This window comes from Pseudophryne corroboree, chromosome 1 (assembly GCF_028390025.1).
Source record: "Pseudophryne corroboree isolate aPseCor3 chromosome 1, aPseCor3.hap2, whole genome shotgun sequence".
NCBI lineage: Eukaryota > Metazoa > Chordata > Amphibia > Anura > Myobatrachidae > Pseudophryne > Pseudophryne corroboree.
The window spans coordinates 301,265,192-301,279,744 of NC_086444.1; the positions used below are offsets into that span (position 1 = coordinate 301,265,192).

General features: G+C 40.9%; 1 protein-coding gene and 1 long non-coding RNA gene across 6 annotated transcripts in view; one reads left to right on the forward strand and one right to left on the reverse strand.

The window, feature by feature from the left end:
- RAD9B (RAD9 checkpoint clamp component B) overlaps positions 1 to 14,553 on the reverse strand; it is a 285,854-nt gene that overhangs the window by 46,470 nt on the left and 224,831 nt on the right. The gene's annotated exons all lie outside the window — the stretch shown is intronic.
- Positions 208 to 12,674, forward strand: LOC135060464 (uncharacterized). 4 transcript variants are annotated; one of them, XR_010246959.1, is made up of 7 exons: positions 208 to 250; positions 10,463 to 10,540; positions 10,638 to 10,709; positions 10,797 to 10,876; positions 10,952 to 11,039; positions 11,152 to 11,264; positions 11,467 to 12,674. It is a non-coding gene; the product is annotated as an uncharacterized LOC135060464 (long non-coding RNA). The 4 variants fall into 4 exon arrangements; XR_010247063.1 differs by having other exon boundaries at positions 11,482 to 12,674; XR_010246908.1 differs by having other exon boundaries at positions 11,152 to 12,674.

The following is a 14,553-nucleotide window of genomic DNA, read 5'->3' on the forward strand; positions in this document are numbered from 1 at the left end:
CAAAAAACATGGTGTCTACCTTTTTTTAAACATTATAGACACCGATGCATCAATGTCCCTAAGAATCAGGAGACTAATTTATATAGGTGTATCCTCCTAATCCCGTTTTTCTCACCACCATAATTAATTAATTGGACAGGAAATGAGGTAACAGCCCTGGCTAGTTAAAAGGAGCAGATTTGAGCTCCAGGATCACACTTCTCTTTCTCTGGACTTTGAATCAGACGGTCCATTACTGAGCTACACAGGAGTAAGTCTTTTTCCATATTACCACTCGACCTCACTTATGGCTATTTATATGGAACTATGTATGGGTTTAAATGTCTGTATTTTCATCAGATTTTTCTGACACTAATAACCTGCTGATTCATTGAAATTGAAGCTTAGCAAGCCAATTATTCTGTTTGAATAATTTCCATTGTTTGAATGTTTCTTTGAATGATATTTTATATCTATAGGAGAATCTTACGTCCCTTATACTATATGTGATGTTATATATTAAGTTATCAGTCGGGATTGATTATATTCGATGGTTTATGAAATTTTTCTGATACCATTTAAAATTGGGCTCTAATATGGCTCAGTATAGAATTTAACACCCTGAAAGATATTGTGTATAAAATATCATGCAAATAATGTGACAATGCTAAATTCCTTTGTCGTATATACAACCCTTTATGAAGCTAAGAACACTGTACGCTGTTTACTTAAGAAGTACCGTAATGGTACGCTATCTGCGTAGCGATCGCTTAGCCGTAGGCGAGACGCTCAAGCGTCACGTTCGCTCACGGCCCAGTGATCACAGGACACGTTATTGGTTATGTCTAGGGGAAAGATTCGCTGTAACGTAGCGTACGCTAGAGACCACGAGGAGGTCACCAGCGATGCAGACGCTCACAACACTATACCTTTACGTTAAACCTTATACCGATGAAATACACTGAATACCTTAATGTGAGTACAGGGTGTAAGTGCAACCTTGTGGAACCTGACTATCTACAAAGCTGCATGAGCGTCACCGACGCTCAAATGAACACTTATCACTATAGGAAATACACAGATACTGGTTTAGGTTTCCAAGGCCTATTAACTGTATTATGTCTAATATACTTGTAAAAGGGGATAACAGTACATATGATACACTACAATATAACAGAGACTTCCTAACCACAGAACTAAACAATAAATACAAAAAGACAATACTACACTGACCTAAATGCAATACGATACAATACTATAATACTATAAGGTATTTAAGAGAAAAAGAGGAGAGAGAGAGATAGAGAGAGAGAGAGAGAGAGAGATTGGCTCGCAGAAAGACAATGATTATGGAGAGAACTTACGCACAAAGGGTATGATCGCCTGCGCCTCGATATCCAGCTCCCGATTATCAGCAGATAACCGTTGATGAGAGAGTGAGAGCTGGATGTGGTCGGTCTGCCTATTTATGCCCCACACACAATGCAATCTCCTAGTCCCTACAATCCTACAGTTTATTGGACACAGGAATTCGGCCCTGTACTGTAACCAAAGGTCATAGGTTGATTCATACAGGTGGGCTGTGCTGATTTCCAACAGCTCAGGTGGGTGGGGAACTGGGTTTCCCGCCGCATACCTGAGTATGTGCAAATCATAGAAATGGACATAAACTTCTTATGTCCATAACTATTCGCACGAGCGATTAATACGCTCCAAACCAACACCGGAATATTGCTAATTAAATACTCTTCCGATGGGTACCAAACACTGCTGTATGACTCCTGTTAGACCCTTCGTGCAATACAAAGAGGGATTCCTCCGCTCAGGGACATTCTATCTAAACCAAACTTACAGAAACTATTGAGGGGAACATGATCTATAAACTACATTAATTGTGAACTTTTGTAACGAATGAGTCGCACGCTACGATCACATAAACTCTACCGTAAATGCGCATACTGCGCGTGCGAGTGCACGCTATTGCGGGTATGCGCTTCCACGGGAGAGCGTACGCATGCGCAGCACGGACCAGTGTGCGGTGCAAATATGGCAACGTGCATTGAGACATTTTTCTGACTTTGACAGTCCACCCTTTGGCAGTCAATAATAACTGCCACAAAATATTTAAGGAGAAAAATGTAAGTCAGGGGTTAATTGATTTCCATGGTGGGGAAAGGAAGAAGAATGGAGTAGGTGTGAAAAGGGTATGACCTAGTGAGAGAGTAGGAGCATGTGTGTATGAGTCCATGTTTGGAGGGTCATGTATCATCGTGCCGTACGTGTGGTAAATCAAGCTTCGAGGCATTGCGAAGTATACATTTGAATTCCTTCTTATCCTGTGGTACAGGTCTGTGGATGGGCTGTCAAACTCTACCGAGCTCATTTCGGCTGTGGTTGTAACACAATGGGGATGCACATTTTAGTTGATGATACATGAATTGGGGGGGGTATGTGGTTGCTGCTATCTGTGCCTGTATTCCCTATCGACTATGTGTGTTATTACCTGAGGGTTGCAGAGATGAAGATAAAGAACACTTACGAAAAATGCAATGATATTCTATGTCAGGTTAATGTACGTTCGTCGATTGGGGTCTTGATTGGTGTCGGTTGATTGGAGTCTTCTTCTTTGTGCTTTTGCTCATAAATCGTGAGTAAAGCAAACAACGTCCATGGATTTACAAAAAATGTTGGGCTAGCGTGATTTTAAAGTTCCTAGGGAAACTGGGGTACCCATGGCATTGTCCATCAAAATCTTGTATATCAGGTCGTCTGCTCTTCTTCTTTCCATCTTTCCGTTGTCGGCCCCTTGGCTCATCAAATCCTTCGTCTACGTGGGTCTTTGTACCTCGGAGGAAAACATAGAAATGGGTGAAAGGCGGACCGTATACTCATTACGTCATGGTTTCTAGCATTGGGTCATAAATCAAATCCAGGTTAATTACAGTTTCCTCACTCCTTAAGCTCATCACTTTCGTACTTTGCTTGCACCTCATCAAAGCCTGCCCGCATCTAAATATCAATCCAATAGATATAACGACACCCAAAATACATAGGAGAAACTTTCCAACATCCATTATGACTCCTTGAGCCCAGTCTCCTAAACCGGAGAACCAATTTCGCGGGTTCAACCATGACACCCAACCAGTCAGCTCATTACCTACAGCAGCAAGGGTGAGATTGTGTTTTCGACGAAATTCCCACTTTAATTGGAGAATATCGTCCATCTTTTGGTCTATGACCTCTACCGGATCCTCGGTGCTATTTGTGATATACGTGCAACACTTTATGCCGTACTGTGTTGCCAATGTAACACAATATCCGCCTGTTACTGTTGTAAGATAATTAAGAACCATCCTATGCTGAACTAGTTCTGTTTTATAAGCTTGAAGTTCTCTTCCAGTGTATCTAAACGTGTCATCATACATTTCAGTGATATTATCTAATAAATTGGCGAGTGCGGAAATGTATCTATAATTCATCACTCCCCGAGCGGTGCGAGTGAAATCTAACGCTACCAGAACCTGAATCCCGGTGGATTCATGGATAAGATCAGAGGCCGGATGCTCTAACCTTTCTGACAGTTGTCTTTTAACGAGGTGCTCGTAGTGAGTGTGAGTATAAGGAGTTTGGGCACCACGGTGTATGTCTTTCATTTTGTCATGTGTTACAGTCATCACTTCAGGCAATACTTTTCCAATATAACACAATCCTTCAGAGTTTGGGGCTAGCCACTTGTACGCCTTTCTCCCGCATATGAAATATGCGTCATCGGGGAGAACATAAGGGACGGAGAAGGACATGACCATGTTACAAACCTTCCAGGTGAAATCTCCTGACCCTAATTCTTCCATCTGCCTAATGCACGTATCAGTTTGTATGACATGTGCACAGTATCCTGGTGATACCTCTCCAACTCTAGTAATCCTATTTCCTAAGGTATATCGATACCGAAAAGATTTTCCTCTACTGGCTATGTGGCGTACCAGCTCTGTATCTGTAGGCATTCTATCTGCTCTGTGTGAAAAGGTCATGGTAAGGTTGCTCCATGACACTTCCCAATTTCCCGGTTTTCTGGGATTGGAGATGTTAAAACATATGAGGGACCTATCCACATGGTATTGGTGGAGCTTTAAACTAGGAGGGCTGGAGATGTTAAACCTCCGGTCCACCGGTCTCCCACCACTTAGCTCAAGTACCTCCCCTAACGTTAAAGGAAATGGTACTAGCCCTGATTTGCTGTGTCCCTGAGGTACTTGAGAGCATACCCAACAATCGGTCTTATTTAACACATTACCCACTAAGGAGTGATAGTCACTCAATGGATGCCGGTCCATATGGATATTAAAACTAGATTGGCATTTCTTTGTTACAGAGCCTACAGATACAACTTTCTTTTTGAACTAACATTCCTTCACAGTTGTTTACAAATAACATGGTTGTTAGATCGTGCCCGGTACTCGCCTTTGCTTGGTGATTGGGTTGCTATTGGAAATTTACACCTCCGTCTCAGTCATCAGGACCTTTCTGGATCCTTTCTCGACCTCACTGGTACTCTCACCGAAACAGACTGCTCTGGTCAACATCATGGTTAACGGGAAAAATCCATATCACAGTCTCTTGGGGCAAGTCCATCTTACAGGAGGAGAAAAGAAGAAATTTGTAAATGGGGTATAAGAAAATCAGTTTGAGGGGGAGAGAACTCGTTACGATAATAAGTTCTCTCGTCTTGTTGTTCTTCTTGTTCTGCTGTCCTCTCAAAGGTGTTGTCTCTCAGTCTTCAAAAACGATCATTCTGGTGATGCAATATTCCTTCCTAACCGACGATCTTTCTGTAAGGAGCAAAAATCTGGCATTACCATTGGTTAACACTTAGGGGTGACATACCATCTTTAAATCATGGAAACATGAGTGAGGAGAGAGAGAAAAAAACAAAAGAGATAGAGAACAATTCATGTGCATATATACATTACATAACCCGACAATAACCACCAATAAGAGAAGAGAAACAAAGCATTTTTAAACATTGTCAACATTAAGAAAACATTGTCAGACTATTTGGCTGTCGTATCTACGTGTCTAATGGTTTCCTTGAGCAGTCCCTCCCCACCAGCACTTGCATTATTCCACTGTCTGTATCTGGCCAGAATACATTGTGGTGGATAGGTCATGCTGGGGTTTGGTAGACTTCTGCAAGGACCAAGCGAATATGCAATGTTTGAATTCTTACCAATAATCGTCAGAGATGGGGATAGAGAGAGAAAAGGGAAAAACATTTTTCACAAATACATTTACAACGTTTAACCTGGTCATTCCCGTGTCTTCAGTGAATGACCTCCCACTTCATTAACCGTTACCTCAGGCTTGCCTCCATTCCTAACAATCACCTTTCCTGCCTATGTGATTCTTGATTATAATGGTGTGTGTTGTAATTTTGCTCATTTCTTGGTCTAGGGGGTCTAACTTTATGTGGGCTGTTGCAGTTGTGGGCATAATGCCCTTCTCTCCTACAATGGTAACAAATCCTGGGCTTCCTCCAAGTGTCAGTGAAATGGGGTCTTGGCTGATTTGATGCCTCCTCAAACGCTCGGATGCTCATCATCATCAATCGTTTCCCCTGTGCTTCCCTGGTTCCTGGGATACCATGATTATGTCGTTGTCTTTCTCTTGATCTACAATCTCTTGCAATGTGTCCCTTTTTATGACAATGGTAACAGACTACCATATCTGGGTTTCTCGCAGGGGTGTGGGGCTTTTGTTGGGGTGGTCTTGTGGTTTGGGCCTGTATATTTGCTGCCATTAACTTATCTCTTTGTGACTCTCTGTACCTGGTGATATTCTGGTCATGATTAATGACGGCCTCTCTTAGTGCGGCCACCGAGATATCTCTCCAGTTTGGGTTGGTGGTCTGTACCCTTGTTTTTAATTCATCTTTTAAACCATTCATTAATACCTTAACCGCTATTCTTCTATGTTGTGCATTTGTCTTGATGTCTGCGATCCCAGTGTTTCTAGCCATTATTTGCAGTGCTCGATTGAAATAATTAGAAACATTTTCCCTTTCGTTTTGTCTTATGGAGAAAATTTCATTCCACTTGACAGCAGCTGGGAAATATATTCCTAACTGTCGGTTAATCTGCCTAATACATTCCTGATTGTGTTCCTCCGTACAAGGTACCTCTGTGTTTAATTTACAATCAGCAATGAACTTTTCAGGGTCAACCCTGGAGGGCAAACATGCCCTCAGCACTGTCCGCCACTCTTTGTTGGTGGGTTCTGTGGCGTTTCCTAGTTCTTTTATAAACCTTTGACATTTGGCTAGATTTTTCCTAGGATCAGGAAATTCAGACACAATTGATCTCAATTCGGTCCGGGACAAGAGACAGCGCATTGCACTGTCCTTGACGGGAATGATTCCCTGATCGTCAGTCTTCCCATTGGGGACTGAGATCACCCTGGCCAGATTGAGCTCAGTTCCATCATCTTGTGTTGGCCTTACAATATGGGGTACATCTGTTTGTGCGTGATATGAAACATTGTACGTACCTGTGGACACGACCTCACCTGACCCTCCGTTAGGGGGTTCGATTATTGCCTTTACCAATTTGGTCGTGTCCACCTGGATGGCTTCTGTGATGGTTGTTGGAAGAGGTGCTGACATCGTTCTGGGCTCACTGTCTTGTTTGTATTCCTGAGGGAGGTTTGACATGGGGTGCAACTGGCACAGGTTAATAGTTGTACATTCAACAGTATTACAATAATCATTGTTACATTTATTACACTTATTCTTATAATCTATATTACAGTTGCTAAAAGCGTTTTTATTGTTCCACCCTTGTGCTTTTCTCTCCGCAATCAACTCCTCTCCCGATGCCATGTCTCTCCTCTCAAGATAAGAGTCAGAAAAGTCAATAGACTCTCTTTGTAATTCACTTTCCTGTTGCCATAACTGTAAATATTCATAATGTTTATTTTGTCTCTTCGTTAGTTCAACGAGACTTATCCTCCTCCTTAAATTTTGTAACACCTCTGGACTGAAGCTACCTATTCTTGGGAACTTGTCCCTGTCTTGTACAGTCATTCTCTCCCATTCATCACAAAAAACTTCAGCGTGATTTCCATATTTCTTACACATCACATATCGTGCCGACCCGATGGATCGGTTCTCTGAATCAACCTGAACCTGGGTTGATCGCCCCCTACCTGAACAAATGGCCCCCATAATCTGCAGGCGTTGCTTATTCCTCCTTGAATATCAAGGCTTTCAGCGCACCCTTACAAACAAACCAAGATGTCCTTGGGCAGGCCGGCGGTGGTGGTTTATCAAGTACCCCACTTACTTCTCGCCCACGTTGGCCTATGCCGCAATCACTGTAAACCAGAGCTGTGGTACCCAACCCAGGGCCCCTGTGAACCTTTAGTTTACTGGAACATATGAGGGTTACCCGCAGGACACTTACTCTTTCCAGTAAAGTTGGGGTTGTTAGATAGTTCCTGAGTGACCAGCGAACTTCCCTTCCAAAAATAAAAAATTACACAAATCACGTCAGAATGTACAGATAGCGTTTGTGACCACTTTACTCTAATGGTATTAGGTCAGATTACTAACTACTGCACACAATAACGTGCGGTCCAATCGTTCAGTATACGAGCACTACTTGTCATGTACTGAAAGATCAATGGAATCGATGTTTTCGGCTGCGATTCCTTCAACCAGAGCTTGTATGGCCTATATGGGTTCTGCACCAACACCCCAGGCGTTGTGCCACTGGACTTTTATAGCGGACCTTTTACCTTACGACCTCCTGGTCTTGTTCCTTATGACCTCCTGGTCTTGTTACCTTATGGTCTGCTATACTCTAATGCTCAAATATTATTTAACCAGAGATGCCTCCCTGGCCACCGTATATGTCACTTACACGTATGTTCCTTAACGAGTACCCGACTTTCCTTTTGGTTCCACCTTTAAAATTGTATAAACTTTTGTATACAAAACACACTCACTCAACACATGTACACTTTGTTTCTATATCTATTTCTGCGCAGAAATTGTCTTCAGGCCAAGAGTGTTACCAATTAGGAGCAGGATCTGTTAAACTAAATTTTAGATTTTCCAAAAATAGATTTGCGTTATTTACCGCTTCGCGTTATCTACCGCTGTGCGTTACTTATCGCTTTTGCGCTAATTATCGCTTTGCGCTAATTCAACTTTTCGTGACTTGGGCTACGTGGGCGTAACCAGACGCTACGTTGCGTAATGAACGCTGCGTGCGTCTGCCTTTTGGATTGCGTACGCTAGTCTTTGTTAGCGACACGTGTACGCAATGCAAAGGATCCACCGTAACACAATATATTTATTTATCAATGTAGGTGATCCCTGATCATCTACCGCAATCCACACTGACTGCCTTGTATCTCAGACAAACCGTGTGTTTGTTCTATACTTTAACTATTACCTTTACTATGAAATAACAGCAAATCTCTTCTTAGCACTTTCTATCAACTATAAAATTTTGGCAAACAGGAATAGTGATATACGAAAAAAATGAAATACACAAGTGAAAAGAAATGCAGGTATGTATGCGTACGCAAGACAAAAGAAAAATAAACAGTTTTAAAAAGACACAAGCGTTTTGTTCTTACTTCCGGTTACCGGGTTCCTTCAGCACTCTTTGTCTAAGCGAAGCAGACGCTTATCCCGTCAGCAACTGCGAGATAACCTCCCACCCTTTTGCTGGGGGATAATGTCTGCTGATCTACCTAGTGCAGATGTGAAAAGGACCGGACGAGCCCGCAATTGACAATGCTAAATTCCTTTGTCGTATATACAACCCTTTATGAAGCTAAGAACACTGTACGCTGTTTACTTAAGAAGTACCGTAATGGTACGCTATCTGCGTAGCGATCGCTCAGCCGTAGGCGAGACGCTCAAGCGTCACGTTCGCTCACGGCCCAGTGATCACAGGACACGTTATTGGTTATGTCTAGGGGAAAGATTCGCTGTAACGTAGCGTACGCTAGAGACCACGAGGAGGTCACCAGCGATGCAGACGCTCACAACACTATACCTTTACGTTAAACCTTATACCGATGAAATACACTGAATACCTTAATGTGAGTACAGGGTGTAAGTGCAACCTTGTGGAACCTGACTATCTACAAAGCTGCATGAGCGTCACCGACGCTCAAATGAACACTTATCACTATAGGAAATACACAGATACTGGTTTAGGTTTCCAAGGCCTATTAACTGTATTATGTCTAATATACTTGTAAAAGGGGATAACAGTACATATGATACACTACAATATAACAGAGACTTCCTAACCACAGAACTAAACAATAAATACAAAAAGACAATACTACACTGACCTAAATGCAATACGATACAATACTATAATACTATAAGGTATTTAAGAGAAAAAGAGGAGAGAGAGAGATAGAGAGAGAGAGAGAGAGAGAGAGAGATTGGCTCGCAGAAAGACAATGATTATGGAGAGAACTTACGCACAAAGGGTATGATCGCCTGCGCCTCGATATCCAGCTCCCGATTATCAGCAGATAACCGTTGATGAGAGAGTGAGAGCTGGATGTGGTCGGTCTGCCTATTTATGCCCCACACACAATGCAATCTCCTAGTCCCTACAATCCTACAGTTTATTGGACACAGGAATTCGGCCCTGTACTGTAACCAAAGGTCATAGGTTGATTCATACAGGTGGGCTGTGCTGATTTCCAACAGCTCAGGTGGGTGGGGAACTGGGTTTCCCGCCGCATACCTGAGTATGTGCAAATCATAGAAATGGACATAAACTTCTTATGTCCATAACTATTCGCACGAGCGATTAATACGCTCCAAACCAACACCGGAATATTGCTAATTAAATACTCTTCCGATGGGTACCAAACACTGCTGTATGACTCCTGTTAGACCCTTCGTGCAATACAAAGAGGGATTCCTCCGCTCAGGGACATTCTATCTAAACCAAACTTACAGAAACTATTGAGGGGAACATGATCTATAAACTACATTAATTGTGAACTTTTGTAACGAATGAGTCGCACGCTACGATCACATAAACTCTACCGTAAATGCGCATACTGCGCGTGCGAGTGCACGCTATTGCGGGTATGCGCTTCCACGGGAGAGCGTACGCATGCGCAGCACGGACCAGTGTGCGGTGCAAATATGGCAACGTGCATTGAGACATTTTTCTGACTTTGACAAATGTCTGAAAAAAATATTTTTTATCTTATTTTCTTATGCATGACTAAAGGAATACTATTTCTGTTGTTTAAGGAGCTAAACCATTGGACTTGTACTTGCTCCTGACCTCTATATACACCATTGATTCTGTATATACTGTATATCAAACTTACTGAACAGGGGTATGTATTGTATAAATGTTTTCTTATTTGAAAAAAACTTTTTAATTTAGTATATAATACATCGATAAACCTTACGCATATATCCCTTTTGTTTTAGAGAAGAGGGACTCATTAGATCTTTGTTTGGAATCAATATCGGCCTGTGGTGCCGGACGGGTGTATGTCCAGTCTTTGGGTATGCAGAAAAAATTATTTTCCCGTATACTTATATTTTTTCACATAAACTTTTCACGAATTTTAAATTATATGAATTATATATGTATATTTTGTAGGAAAGAGGGCTTTTCTAGACCCCCTTCTCTGGTTGGAAGTAGACCTGGTTAGTAAATGTCTAACGACTCCAGGTATGGATCTGATATTTTAATAAATAATTGGTTACACATCCTTCATTTACACTCTTTACATTATAAATTTCACTTTTGACAATTTAGAGGCAGTTTAGTAAAGAAGTTTTTCTGTCGTGCTGGGTTCCTAAGAAGACCATAAGAACCTCGAGCAATTTTCACTTTAGGTTAGTATTAAGATATATTTTTTTTATAGTTGAGTCAAAATTACACAAACACTAATATAATTTTGTAATTATTAGGTATAGCCCTTTGGATTACAAAGTGGCTTATTACAAGCGCAATTGAAGAATTGACAGTCACTAAGACGCTTTTAACACAATATTTTAGGTGGGTATTCAAACTACACCCTTTTCCTCTTCTATCCCTCCTTTGGAGAAGATGCCTCCATCTCTTTCCCTATTTTTTCTTGTAATTTTTCATTTATAATTGTTCCACCCAGATATTTCATATACCCCTGAAGAAGTCCTTTAAGGACGAAACGTGTAGGGTTCATCGATTATTGTACACTACCGGCTTGCTCTGAATATCCTCCTAAGAGCTCATACCGTCTAGGTGAGGAGGCCATTCTATTATACCATCTAAGCAATCTGATGTGTATGAAATTAATTGTGAAAAAGCAATTTATTACCATTGTATTTTACTACCATTGTAATTTTTAAAGAAAAAGACTTTGTATTAAAAAATCTGTTCAACCAAAAAGTCTGTGGTACTAACTGGGTGTATTTCTTGTTGGGTGAATATTTTCTTTGGTGAGTGGGTTTCTATGTAGGTCCCATCTGGAAAATTACGAAGTGAGAAAAACCCAAGAAGAACCTCTATTACGGCTTTTGAATTGATTAAACTATCAATCAACATATACTATAGCGCACTCTGTTTTTTGTAGTGTATCTACCTTTTTTATGTCGACCATTTTCATGTCGACCTTTTGACCCTGTCAACCTTTTGTACTGTCTACTTTTTCATGTCGACCTTTTGACCCTGTCGACCTAATGTCTATCTAACATATGGTGTCTATCTATTGACTGTCTAACTAGACACTATCTATCTTTATACCACACCCACCTAGGAAGGTGCCAATTGATTAAAATTATCAACTTCCCGAGGTTATTATATCCTATCCATATGTTGTCTGTATTATTCTCGAAGTCGGATCTGAAGGTTTTGGCCAAGGCTATTAGTGGGTTCATCTGGGCAAACAGAAAACCCAGGATTTCCCTATTTAAACTGAGTCAGTCACCAAAATTGGGGGGGTCAAATTACCCTGCCTTAGGAGTTACATGTTGGGCACGAATTACAGATACGCAATAGATTGGATACGTGCGACGGAAGACTTCACCAACACTGGCTTGGAACAGGCCTTTTGTCCTGAAATCTCGCTTGTCAGTCAGTTACATATGCGTCCTTCTACCCTTCCAAGTTCCGTCAGAGACAACGTTCTGATAACCTCTACATGCGCTGCATGGAGACTAGCACGTTCTAAGATGGGCATCTCCAGTTATAACACTGTCTTTATCCCACTGGCCCACAACATAGGATTCCACGGGACTGCAGTCCACTCCACTTTAACCGCCTTGTCACGACAAAACACACGATTAATTTGTCAGCTGCTAGACCAACGAACACTCTAATTCTTTCACACTCAAGCTTAAGTGAAGCGTTTCCACATATTGATATTTCGTTATTTGTGTATTTTCAATTACACCGTTATATTAACAGGCTAATGGCTGATTTAACGGACGAAGATAAATCTAATGATTTGGATAGATTATTGCGGCTATCTCCAGGTGGAAGTCACTCAACATCTTTACTATACATGTATATTAGAAGGACTATTGATTGGGAAACCACTCAAACGGGATTAGCTAAATGGTCCTTAAATTTCTCGTCTATGATGATTCCGACTATACTTACTGCTTTTAATCGATTGAATAAATGCCTCATTTCAGCTTCATAGGCTGAAATTAACTATCAAATATTACATCACTCATACATCACCCTGAAACTCCGATTCCAAATGGGTATATCATCGGATTCTAAATGCTTCAAATGTAATATGGTGGACGCTGATATATACCACTGTTTGTGGAGCTATCCGGAGGTTTTTAAATTCTTGACCTCAATTCAATCCTTTATCAAAGAGAAGCTGGGAATAAGTATTAACATTTCCCCTGAGTGTTTTTTTTTTTGGATATTCATTCACCACTCCACACCCCCAGAATACCGCCAGGACAACGTGCCTTGCTAGCTAAAGTAGCTGCTGGTAAGAAGTCCATTCTCTCACAGTGGATATCCACAGACACTCTTTCTTTGGCTTTGTTGCTGCCTCGCTTATCCTACCTCTTTCATATGGAGTGGTTGGAGATGGCGATAAAGAAAAAGAGGGTAGAGAGATTATCAAGGTTTGGCTCCCATATGTTATGATGCTACCTGACCCTATCAAGGATTCCCTTAGACGGCTGTGGAACTTACCGCATGGTATAATCTTAACTGATTTCTTTGGGCCACCCGCCCTTTTAAATCTTGGAAGTGCACATGTTTCCGTGAATAGACCTCTCCTGTATTCTCACTAGAGTTAGTCTATGACCTCTGTTTGCAAACTACTCCTTGTATTTCTGACCCTGTATTTTCAAAATACTGTATGTATTGATATAACATTGTCAGTAACGTGTTTATCTCTATGTTGGCTGTTTCTGTATATCTGTACGGTGCAGTTGTCCAATAAAATGTTTGGGGGGGGGGGGGGAAATGGAAAATCTAAATTTTGATTTTCTTATAAAGACAATTTTTTATATCAAAAAAACAATCTAAAAATTGTGCATACTATGTTTTCTTTAAAACAATCATTTTTATTTGGACACAGAAAATTGCGTTTACAAGGTACATTATAATATATGCGTCCCAACATGTGGAAAACATTGGAGTGTTTGGCTTTAACCATAACAGTAACAATAATGATAAGCCCTGGTGATGGTTCCAGAAAGTAGGTATCTTAGACATTTTGGTGTAGGATATTCCAGAAGATAAAAAGTGAGATGTCCTTGAGTAAAGAAAACTTTGGAGTTGAAAAGGAGTGAAAAAGTCCATTGTCCAATTTTTTTATTTTAAGGTATGGTATAAGAATAATAGGGTACCATAACATGTGTATTCAGTTAAGCTGTCCAGCTATAACCAAAAGTAATCATAGTGTATACAATTGATATGGATGTCAAGAAGAAACAGATATGATATGGAATAATAGTGAAGAAGGAGGATAAACTGTAAGATTGGAATGATTATTTAGTGGGGGAAAAAGAAGATAGATTAAGGGGGGGCTCTAAGGGGCGAGATGTCTAAATGTGGTGAGATTTGAAGTAAAGATGAAAAAAAATTAGAAAGATGTAGAAAAGTGAGGGAAGGTGAAAAAGGCTGTTGGAAAATGGGGAAAGATGGGGGTGGAAATGAGTGCTGTCTAAGGAGTTGGGACATCAACAGGGTGTGTTGTGAAAGCATACACCTGTGGGAAATCTAGTTCGAGGGTAAGATTGGTAATTCATTAGAGGTCGTGGTCCACGATCCTCCTATGTGGGTAGAAAACAGGTGGTTATCTGTCAGATGATGTCAGTCGACAGGCCTCTATCCAAGCCATTCTAAATATGTAAGAATGCTATCAAGTGTATGTTAGGCATAAGTTGTTGCTTTAATTCAGAATTGGCATACAAATTATTAGAAAAGAGCCCATCTTTAATATAGCGGCAGAGAGCTGCTTGGTTGTAGAATGAGAGATGAGGAAAATGTATGCCTCCTTCTTTTCTACTCCTTTGGAGAATTTTTAGACTAATTTTAGATTTCTTGCCAGACCATA